Here is a 12704-nt window from a genome sequence, read left to right on the forward strand (position 1 = left end):
GGTGGTGGAGCAACCATAGGTGGTGGAGCACAACCTAGGGCTCGGGGCGGAAGTAGCTCATCCGCAAGACGGTCGAGGGTTACCTACAGCCCTTGCATGATCAACTGAATCTCCCGGTGGAAAGCTTCCATTATTTCCAAAAGATAACGAATTCCTGGATCACCATCCACAAGATTTTAATTCATATCTTCATTGTTTGCCATCGGCCCGAGGGGAATCCTCGCTTTGATTCCAATTGACGTAGGGATGAACGTGATGAGGTCGATCACCGTCTTCCTCAAGAGGATAACTACTCCAAATCCACGGGGCTTCTCTAGACTCCTCACAGAGACTTCTCAAATCCACGAGGAAAAAAAGTAGAAAATAAAAATAAATTCTAATAAATTCAAAATTGATTAATAAATTCCAATAAATGAATTCACAACCCTTTAAATAAGGATACCAAGCAATGGGAGAGAAATCAGAAGCAAACTACAACTAAAACTCCTAGAATTCGTGGCTTACTTATATAAAAAAAAACTTATTATTTATAGACGGTCATGATGTCTACTAGTGAGCAAGGTTTTTGACCAAAAATAGTAAGTGTCCTATTTGGCTTCACCAAACCGTTCTCCTAATTATTCTAAGCTCTTTTCACGTTGGACACAACTCTTAAAGCCCGACAGATGAAGAGTTATAATCAAACTAAAACTTACTATTTATAGTAAAAAAGAAATTAAAACAGGAAAATAAATGTCGATCCAGGGGTATTTCACAAATTCGGCTTGAGCAACCTAGCATAGCAGGGTTGGTTGGATAAAGTAGCTCGTTCTACCCCAAAATCATATATTTTACGCCCAATAACTCATTCCAGATTGTGAGATACGCCCGATCTAAGGTCCGACGGTCCAGATCACTTCTGTCATAAGACCGGGCCTTTTCTGATCCATCTTGGCCATGAAACTGTTTGCGACCTGCTCTACATCAGAAGTCCACCACAACTACAGCCTCTCCTCCATCTCTTAAGTTGCCAAAAGAGGAATACTAAATATGTTACTGTAATGTTTCCAGATGTGCGTCGCTAAAGAGCCAGAGTTTCCTCTGCGAGATGTTGAGTAAGAGGCCCTCCACAGCAGCTGCACATTGAGGCTAAGGGAATCCCTTTGATTTGAACCCTCCCATCAATCGGAATAGCTTTGTGAAGGAGTTTCCAAGTGAAGGTGGATACCTTTGGAGGAAGCTTAGAATGCCAGATCCACTTGGCCCAACTTTTGTTCTCACCAATTGGCCAAACGAGTTGCTAGGTGGATTTAACTGAAAAGATCCCTTGAGGATCTGACAGCTAGAAAAACTTTTCTGGCGTATTGGTGGTGCAGAATCCACCGTTAAAGATGTAGTCAATATCTTCTTGGGGAAGGAAGGACATGGCTGAGGAAGGTGGAAGGGGGCCTTCAGGACCGATGCAATCTTTGACTGGAATGTCTAACAGGGCCACTGGAAGGGGTGATTCAGCTCTGAGTTGAAGAGGGCCCAATCTGGGTAGTTATCCTTCCAAAATTTATAGTTCCCTCGGCCGATCAGCCATTGGATGGAGCTCTGGAGGGTGGGAAACATATCCACAACGCTTTTCTAGAGGGGGGAAGCCAAACGAGGGGAAACAGAGGACCTGCCTGATTAGTTTGAACCCAAAAATTTGGCTCTCATCAAGGATGCCCACTAACTAGCTTCCTCCTCATGTTTCACTGACCAAGCTAACTTCAAGCGGAGGGCCTTAACCATTTCATTGACACTCCTAATCCCCAAGCCTCCTTCTCTCCTTGGCTTGAGTAAATGTTTCCATCCAACCCAATGTAATTTCTTTCTGCCGTCGGACTAGCCCCATAGAAAGTCTGCGAAACTCTTTTCTAGCTCTTTGATTACTTGCTTTGGGACCACCGCTGCTACCAAAGAATAGATGGGAATACTACCAAGCACATGGTGAATAAGAGTCACCCTACTTGCCTAGGAGAGGCATTTGGCGTTCCAGCCACAGATGCACGCCTCTGTCTTGTTAATCAAATTACAAAAATCTGCTCTTCTTATTCTTCCCCTAGAGATGGGGACCCCCAAGTAGGTAGCTCTAGTTGCTGCTCTGGATATCCCCAGGAATCTTTCAATGGAACTAATTCTCTTAAGAGACATATTTGTAGAGCAGAAGAAAGAACTTTTTCTGAGATTAACTTTTTGGCCTGAAGCTATCTGGAAAGAAGATAGGAAGGATTTGATTACCGTCAGGGATGCACATCCACCATTTAAGAATAGTAGAGTGTCGTTAGCACATAACTAGTGGGAGATGAGGGAGGTTCCTTGCCCGAGTTTGAATGGAAGACTGAAACCTCTGGCAACTATAATTACCTGAATCCCCTACTGAAGGCTTCTGCCACCATGATGAAAAGGGATGGGGAGAGAGGGTCCCCCTGTTGAAGCTCTCTTGAGGATTTGAAATAACCTGCAGCTTCTTTGTTGACTATCACCATGAACTAACAATTAGACCAGCATTTTTCAACCATCGCAATCCACCTCTCACTGAATCCGAACCTAGAAAGGACCATCTTGAGGAAGCACCACTCGACCTTGTCGTATGCCTTCTCTAGATTGAGCTTGGGCACTAGATTTCCCTTCCTATTGATTTCTCTAAACATTTCCTAGGCCAAGGCAATGCTCTCAGAGATAGGCCTCCCCTGGATGAAATCTCCTTGTTCCTGGGAGATAATCTTGGGCACAATAATTGATAGCTGAGAGGTTATAATTTTTGACATGATTTTGTAGATGGCATTGCATAGGCTTATTGGAAGGAAATCTACGAAAGAAGAAGGACCCAGAGTTTTAGGAATCATACGTATGAGGAAGGAGGTGAAGGCTTTGGGAATTTCACCCCCTGAGAACAAGTATAGGGCCGCTTTGTGAAGGTCATTCCCAATTACAGACCAGCAAGTCTTGAAGAAGGCGCTATTGAACTCATGCGGCCCTAGAGCCCCATCACTGGATAGGGAGGAAACTGCTTGCTGAACTTCTTGGAGGGAGGGATGAGCTTCCAGGAAATCGTTGTCCATAGACGAGATGGAAGAGACAATGCCGTTGGCCAGATCTTGCTGCTGATTTGTTCCTTCAGATTTGAACAATTTTTGGAAAAAAGGAAATGGCTTCTTCCTTAATTCTGCTCTGGTCTTCAACCACCAGGCCTCCCTCAACCCGAATAGATCTGATTTCTACTTGTCTTACACGTCTAGTGGCGGACGTGCGAAAAAACTTCATGTTCTTGTCACCCTTTTCCAACCAGGAATTACTGGACTTCTGCTTCCAGAAAATTTTCTCCATGAGTTCCAATCTTAGCTAGGTTCTGTTTAACATTGATTAGCCTCCAAATGAGATCTTCATCCAGTTGATTTTGCATCCTATTGTCCAGGCTATTGATGGCGACCTCAGCTTCCTTCACATTCTCAAAAATATTCCCAAAAAACCTCTTTGTTCTAGGTTTTGAGGGCTTGCTTGACTTTCATGCCAATCCCCTTCTTCTGCTAGTAGGAACTTTCTGCGAAGCATAACCTTTTGCCTTGCTCTCTTGGGAAATTCGGTTTAAGGCTTGTCTGATCCAATAGGAGCTTCCATTGGTTGAACAATAGTGATCTGGAGCCTGGGGGAGATTTGATCTGTCTCAATAGCTTAGGGATTGTCTGCTTGTTTCTTACTGTCTGTTTGTGCAGTTTTTATAACTGAGGGGGGCTTCAATATTTACTTGGTCCACCTCTATTCCCTTCCTTACCACTCCTGGCTGAAGAAAGGTGATAGGTCTACCTCTAATCTCAACCTCCCTACCTCATCCAATCTGTTATGAGATTTGGGAATACCTTGTTCCAGCGAGGACGGAATAGAGCCAGTCTATTTCATATACGTCATGCAACCAATTATATAAAAAAATACTTTGGGCTTCTTTGGTGGGTGGGATTAAATGGTATGGAATTCCATTAGATGGAATTATCAACATTATTACACAATGATTGTATGTTTTGAGAGACCATGAAATCCATCCAATCCTACATTTGAGATTAAATTCTTCCTTTAAGAAAAATATTGTATTTGGCAAAACTTGCGTTTGGTGGACCAAAGAATTGTAATTAATGGACCAAATTCATAAATGATGTTGGTCAGTTGTATGCATATGCAACTCAAATGTCACATGTAAAGGGCACATGTAGATGGATAGAGTGTATAAAACACATGTATCAATATGGGGCCCATGGATATAGTGGATTTTGAAATCCATAAGAAATCATGTAGTATCTACTGTTGTTACTGGATGATATGATACCTGAATTATTCCAATCATTTTGGTCATTTTCCAAATGTGTGATGGAATTTGCATGGATGCAATTCCATACCACCTAATTCCTTGTTCATAGATCAATGCGAGGGCTGTTGCCAACTCTAATGCACCTCTAGGATACTTAAATGCACACATATGTGAGGAAAGGGAAGAGAAGTGTAGTGATTCTGGTAATCTTAGAGTTGGTGTTCAGATGTGAGGCTTTTTATTTTTACATGATGGCTTTAACACTATTTTCAATATTTTGTCCTTTTCTTTTTCCCACAATAGTCCTTTCATGAATCTTTGATAGGTAGCCCTTTTCGATAAAAGTTATTTTTTAATTGGGTGTGACTTTTTATTCAATTCTTTTCATTGAGCATGACTTTAAAATTCCCTAGGTTTGGTTCCTATTATTCTTAACAATCATCAAGTTAACACTACAATATAAAATTAAAAATTGTAATGCGCAAGTGATATGTGAATTCATGACTTAATCAATTTTTAAACTTCCAAATCAAAGATTAAAATTTCGAACTTAATTTTGAAATCCATTAAATATCTAAAATGTTTTTTAGACTAGGTGGGGATGGGAAATGTGAAGGGTGATGTGTGTAGGCTGTAGAGATATGATAGGTGGCCCAGTTTAGGTTTTTATTTTTTATTTTTTTTTGAAGTTGTTGAGCCCCCCGAATGTATCTCCTATCCCTGTATAGTTTTTCTCTTGCAATTAATAAAACTTCTTTTCTTTATTATTATTATTATTTTTTAAAAAAAGTGAGGGAAACTACTCAGAAATTTCTTAGTTGGGTGAGGGGTGACTGATCCGGTCAGTTTCATTGCTAAGTATAGTTATGATTTTTTTGGCCAATTTGTCTATTAAAAAAAATCAATGGTAGTTCTATCAATCAATATCTATGCTCTTGGACCATCAATAATGATTTTTCTTTAGAGTCCGGCCACGTAATTGTAGAATTCTCAAAAGTCATATTCGAGAGGTAGCGGGTGCCTCTTAGTAGCTAGAATCAAGAGTTTCTCTACGATGAGAGACTCTATCGATCCAGGGAAACGAACAACCTAAGAAAGGGTAGTTAGGGCGTTGGCTAACCTGTTTTCATCTCTAGGCTGTTAAATGTGAAAAAGTTAATTTTAGCCCTGATTGAACACGTGTATTACTATTGGACTTCTACTCATGTTTTTTTATTTATTTATTTATTACTTTTGTCAAATGATGGTATTGCCCTTTCATTTTGCGTTCATTTTAGCTTATTAACGTAGTGCATGAGGATGCCTAAGGATAAGTAGGGTCCCAATGAACTTCTTTAGATGGGACGTAGATTGCATACTACCATTGCGAGATTGGATGGTGCCCTGTGGCCCCATCATGATGTATATGTTTTATGGATGCAGTCCATCCATTTGTTTTATGGACTTCACTTTTAACCGACCAGCCTACCTAAACCTCCAAAACTTTACTTTCCATATCCAAACCTTTGAGCTTTTTTCATATGAAAATTCCCTTGGTATATTAAGAACTCAACTTTGTGTCTTCGTATTTCTTCCTAAAATCATCTCGTCTCTTCGTATTTCTTTTTCAAATTGTCTATTCATTTTTCTTCTTGAAGTCTCTACTTCGTTTTCATCACTGCTTCAAATCAGTTACGTTGAAGATTGATTTGATTTAGGATTTGAAGAGGGATATGAAGAGATAAAAGAGGAGGAAGATAGTGCCTCTGTTAAAGAAGTCATGCATTACAGGTATAATCATTTTGTTCTCTTTTATAAACTTAACTTTTAACTGACTATCCTAACTAAACCTTGAAAATTTTAGTTTTCATTTCTAAACTGTACGGATGGAATGAAATAGTGAATGGTAAAATGATGATATGTATGAATTGGTCACGTTTAACTTGTACTCGGTTAATTTTCTCATATATATTCAATAAATTTGCATATGTACTCAATCAATATTCACTTGTACTCAATGAATTTGCACTTGTACCGAGTCAATTTCTCACATGTACTTAGCGAATTTGAACATATACTCGGTCAATATTCACCTGTACTCAGTCAATATTCACTTGGTGAATTTTCACCTGTACTCGGTCAATCACCTGTACTTGGTGAACTTTCACCTATAATCATTCAATTTTCACACATATACTTGGTGAATTTGAACCAATACTCGGTCAATATTCACTTGCACTTGGTCAATATTCACATATACTTGGAGAATTTTCACCTGTACTCGGTCAATCACCTATACTCGGTGAACTTTCACCTGTACTTAGTCAATTTTCACATGTACTTGGTTAATTCCTTTATACTCGGTGAATATTAACCAAGTACGTTGTAAATTTGCCTGAGTACTCCGTCAATTCCTCTGTATGTTGTAAATTTGAATTGTTTTGTGAACTTTTTTATAAACTATTTTGTTAACTATTATGTTGTTGTAAATTATTGTGTCCTTGAACTATTTGCGATATATTTTGCAATTCATTCATCTTTATAAAAATTGAAGAGTCTTTAAAGAATGGAAGAGATTGAGATCCCAAACATGTCCACAAAATGTTCATTAACATGTTGGTTTGTTAAAATCAAGAGAGGTTTAAAGAAGAACGAGACTAAGTTAAGTTTGTTTAGGCAGTTTCCATTTTCTTTCTTGTTAGACATTCCAACATTTAGATTTATAGGAGCTCTATCGCACGTACTTTTTTTAAGACACATATGTGATCTTGTATTTAAGATACGAGGGAGGTTTTTGAAATTTATTGAAATAGACTTCACCCTTATAACATGGCTTAAGACTAGAGACATTTCTATGCTCAAGATAGGGATTAGTAAAGAAGTACATAAGATAGAAGTACTTGAAGAAACAATATCCCTTATCAATGAAACATATAAGAGATGTGTTTGATAAGATAATTGACACCAATAAACATGAAGATGTAGTGAAGATTGTCTTATTAATGTATGTAAAGTGATTTATTAGGGAGATTGACACCAAATATTACTGTAAATCGGAGTACATTGACTTGGTTAACTCTTTAAAAGAGTTCAATAAGTATCCCTGGGTTAGTTTGACTTTCAAGACAATGAGTGAATGGGTTGAAGGAGCTATGAAGGCATCACATGGGACATGCAAAACCTACAACGTCTAATGCTGGAGTTTTCCCCTGGTAAGGATCCATTCCTTATTCCACATAATTAATGTTTATATTAAAGTATAGTTTTTTAACTTTATACAATTTCATTATAATAAATATGTGTGATTGAGAGAGTAGTGGCCCTTAAAGACAAGGTGATCTCATTTTCTCCCTCCCAAACTCCATTTTTTTTTTTTTGAAAAATAACCTTTCATCCATTTTAATTTTTTTGGAGAAATTAACATTCATTCATCCTTGATGTTAAATATACATGAAAATGGACATTCAGGCTTCCCCAAGAAAAAAGGACCTAGGCGAAGCCTATCATAATCTAACAGGAAAATGAAGGAAGAACAACTAAAGGACAATCACTAGAAGGAAAAAAGAAAACCAAAAGAACGAATCCCAAGCACTCTAAACTCGAATCCTAACTGTCCCCAAGCCCACAGAATCCAGGAAAAGGAGACCCCCTAACTTAGAACTAGAGCTCCCTAAAAATCCGGACCAACGAGGTTGATTGAGTCTCACTACCCAAGCGGACTATACCATCTGCTCGTCCGTTACCTTCCCTGAAGATATGGACAAAATGAACTTGACCTCTGAGCTTCAACCTCTATTCTAGCCAACCAATAGCTCCATTTCCAACTTGGGAGGATGCTTCCATTTAAAAAGGCTATCACTAGTTGGGAGTCGGATTCCACCACCACTTTGGTTAGACCCAAAGAAAAATAAATAGATAACCTGTCATGAACTGCCCATAGCTCCACAATGATGTTGGAGCCAATCCCATATGCTTCCGAGAAAGAAAAAATAAATTCCCCCTTGTCTCCTCTAGAGACTCCCCTACCATTAGACAGCCTTGGGTTACCCCTAGCCGACTCGTCAACATTCACTTTTGACCAGCCATGAATAGGCCTTACCCATTTCACAATCTTTGAAGAAGAAGAAATGAAGTGAGAGGCATCTATCCCCTGATCCAACTGAGATGCATTGCCGGATGGCCTGAGATGATGGAACGGGGGTCGATCGTTCATGAAGGATAGCCATCTATTCACGTTAACAATGACAACGAGCACTGAGGTGGGCCTTCTATCAAATCTAGCCCCATTTCTAGACCTTCCAAATTTCCCACAGGATGAGGCAAGGAACCAACATATGTAGAGGTGATGCTTTCCCACTCGACGGAGGGGAGTTTCACCATTGGTTTAGCCTGGCCTCAATTGATTGCCCAACCCCCCCCCCCCCCCCCCCTCCCCCCTCACTAAAAACATTGCAAATCCCTTCAAAATGCAAAAGGTGACATTGTAAGCATGCTATTGATAAATAAGTGATGAAGAGTCTCACCGAAATGGCCCGAGGACGATGTGGCCGGGCAGCATTCACACTTGGACACCAGCTGAATCCCACGCCCTTGGATTGCACCATCCACTAGGACAACTTTCCACAGAGTTCGCCAGACGAACATGGATATCTTGGGAGGCAGCTTGGGATGACACACCCATGTTGCCCATTCTCTACAAGGACTGTTGACCCTAATAATCTTTCAAGCTGAACAGATTGAGAACTCACCTGACGAGGTGAAAGGCTAGATGAACTTATCAGGGCCATCCGTAAAGTAAAAACCCGCTTGAAAAATGAAATCCCCTGTTTGTTGGGAGAGAAATTCGAAGGCCAAGCATGGGGGAAGCAAGCCGCTTGAACCCAACTACCATGCTTCATTCAATATCGAGGTTGAAATGGGTTGGAGATACTACACAATATACAGCATCTTCGAGAATGAAGATGTAAGCCAATTTCTTCCAAGCTATTTGGTGGATTATTTTAACATATATATTCTATACGTAAACTTGAAACAAGTTTTAAAAAGTTATTTTATAGACCAAAGTAACCCATACCTTAGAACCCGCCAAGGAAGAACTAGAGATGAAGGTCATTCGTCTGGGCTGGGAAAAGTTTGAGGTAAGATGTTATGCAATCTTTTTTTTTTTTTTTTTCTATTGAAGATTTTTAATTTTATACACATATTTGATATATTATATCTCTGATATATACACTATTACATTTTATAGGGTATTAAAACGAATTCTATTGATGGTAGAAGTAAAGAAGAAGATATGATTTGATGTGTAAAAGGAATATGAAGAGGAGGAGAGGGAGAGGGAGAGGGGAAAGGAAATGAATATGAATTGGTTGAAAAATTGAAGAAGGAGAGGGAATGGTTGAAGAATGAGAGAGAAGAGTTGAAGAATGAGAGGAAAGAGTTAAAGAAGGAGAGAGAAGAGTAAAAGAAGGATAGAGAATGTTTGAAGAATGAGAGGGGGTTAAAGGAGTTTGAATAAAACTCCCATAAGTTACGCTTGTGTATTGAGTAAACTATTTGGACATTCAATAAACTGTTTCGTGAAGTATTTTGTTATATATATATATATATATATATATATATATATATATATATATATATATATTGCAAAATCCTTGATATATTTGTAATATATATATGCTGTACTATTATTGTGTGTCCCTAATATATTAATTGTGCACTCTTTTATAAACTTTTATGTCCTTAATATATCACCAACAGTTCATAATTTTGACCGAGTACTTAGTTAAACAACTTTGTATTTGGTAAATATTCATTAAGTATGTTTGTATTCTGTGAAGTATTTTTTAATCTATGCATCCTATTGTGTTCTTTAATGTCAAGTGTCTACTGAACTACTATGTCCTTGAGTAGATATTCATATATACTTTGTAGGAGAAGGAAGAGGGGAAGGAAGATGTGGAGAAGCAACCCTCTATTGCGATAAAGAATATGGAATATATGTAGAGACAACTCTCTATTGTAATAGAGAAATAAAATGAAGCTGCGATATTTACTTCCATTAATGAAGGGAGACCAAAAAGCTCTTGAATCCTTCTTATTACAAGGTTTCTCCAATTTTGTTCCTCTTTACCCTTCGTATAACTCCTGGCAACATCACTGGCTTTAAAGAATCTAAAGCCTTTCGTACTTCTCTTATATCATTTCAGGCCTAGATGGACTCATTTAGAGTGTTATCGGATGAGGAGGTTCAAGAATTGAAAGCTTGGTATGATGTAAATAAAGAGTTGCAATGAAAATTTGGTTCAGCTCAATATGGGTGAAACATGTCTGGATTGATAGGATTATAAGTATTCTTTAAAAAAAAAAAAAAAAAAAAAAGCCTGAGCAAATTTTCATTTCAATGACAACTATGCAATACAGCCATCGGGAGCAATTTTGGATACCCCATAGTAGCATAAAACTGAGGGCACCTATCGTAAACATAGACAAAAAAATGACTACCCCTTTACAAAAAAAACACGCTAGGGACTCACCGGGGAGACCCTAATGGAACCCAGGCCAACTCGATCCAAGAAGACCAAGCCCCGAATATGAGCTAGAAGGTCTTTAGCATTGTCAAAGAAGAGGGATGATTGCAACTCACTCCCCAGACGGGCCAAGCCATCAGCTGCGCCGTTCCCCTCTCTTTGAATGAGCTTGAGAGAGATATTACCCCTATCCATGAGTTTACCAATCATGTCAATCCATGGTCTCCATTTTCAAGAAAGGGTAGATCTCTCTAAGAGGAGGTCAATGACGATTTTGGAATCCGAATCTAGCTCGATTTGGGATAGCCCCTTGTTTAGTGACTACAAACGACCATCATACAGCGCTCTCATTTCCACTCTGTTGTTGGAGCCAGGCCCATATCCTGTCACAAAGGTGAACAAAAAATCCCATCTGTCACCTCTTGCAATACCTCCACCTCTCGACTTACTTGGGTTGCCTCTAGCTAAGCCATCAATATTTAGTTTAACCTAGTTATTTGCTGGTCTAACTCATCTAATGATTTCCAGCCATTCTTTCCTTTGGGGAGGGACTGGAAATCCTAGGCCGACCCAGAGGGGATGCCGCCCTTAGGACCTAGCCATGGCCATGCCCTCACTACCGACCAACGACTTCATCCACCACTTGATTCGGGACAAGCAAGCTTATAACATCACCGACTTTTGATCGAACCTGGCTGCATTTCTAGTATGCCAGATTTCCCAGAAAAGGAGACCGGTGAGGATTCTACAAATAGCAATGAGGAATCCTTCAATAGACGACGCGATCCACCATTGCCTGAGTCTATCACCTACCGATTGGTTTTGCATGAAGGATTTCCCGAACATAGCACCAAAATGAGACAAGATCATCTTTGCTAACTGGTTGTAAAGGATTAGATGGCTGAACGATTCTATATCTGGGCGCTGATTATTGCCATCCGTACAGCAGACGCACCTAGACATCATGGGGATTCCTTTCTCTTGAATCCTGTCGTCCATAGCCACTGTATCTTGTAGCAACCTCCACAAAAATATCACCATCTTCGAGGGTAATTTCCCATGCCAAACCCACATCGACCAGCCATAGTCGTACACCTGCCCCACATTGATTTTAGGTAGAACTTACCGGACGAGTTGTGCGGCCAGAAACAACCATCACTGTCCACTGAAGTGGTGAACCCCCCTTGGAAGATAAAGTCCAACACTTCTTGCAGAAGGAAGGAGAAAACTTAGGAAGGGGGCAAAGGCCCAGTTGGCCCTAAAAAATCTTTTATGGGCTGGGACAAGAGAGCTTCTGGGACCGGCCTAATTGCTCTCTACAGTAAAGGGCCTAGCCCTATCCAATTACCTCTCTAAAGACTCTTCTCACCATTCCCCACGTTCCACTGAACACTTTCATCTATCATAGGCAGCAACACCTTGATTTTATTCCACAACGGGGAGGCGACGGTAGGAGCAGAAATTGATTGCAAAGGCTGGAGGTCTGCACGATGTTTGACTATCAATAGCTCAACCCAAGGGCCTCCAGATTCACTGAATTTCACGTCCCATGTCATCTTTATTCTCTTGGCATCCACCACCTCTTGAAGCTTTCTGATACCCAAGCCGCCCTCCTCGAGAGGCCTTGCTAATTTTTTTTTCCATGCTATCCAGTGTAACTTTCATTTGCCTTCCTCCCATCTCCAAAAGAATCTCACAAAACAAATTTTCAATTTTGCTAGCACCTGCTTCGGAACCTCTGATGCAGCCATGACATGTAGAAGAATGCTACCTAACACATGTCGAATGAGAGTAGCCCTACTTGCTTGGGATAAGTGCCTTGCTTTCCAACCGCTAACTTTCTTATCCACCTTATCTAACAAAAATTGATAGTCTGCAACCCTGAC

Source organism: Magnolia sinica, chromosome 12, assembly GCF_029962835.1.
Source record: "Magnolia sinica isolate HGM2019 chromosome 12, MsV1, whole genome shotgun sequence".
Taxonomy (NCBI): Eukaryota; Viridiplantae; Streptophyta; class Magnoliopsida; order Magnoliales; family Magnoliaceae; genus Magnolia; species Magnolia sinica.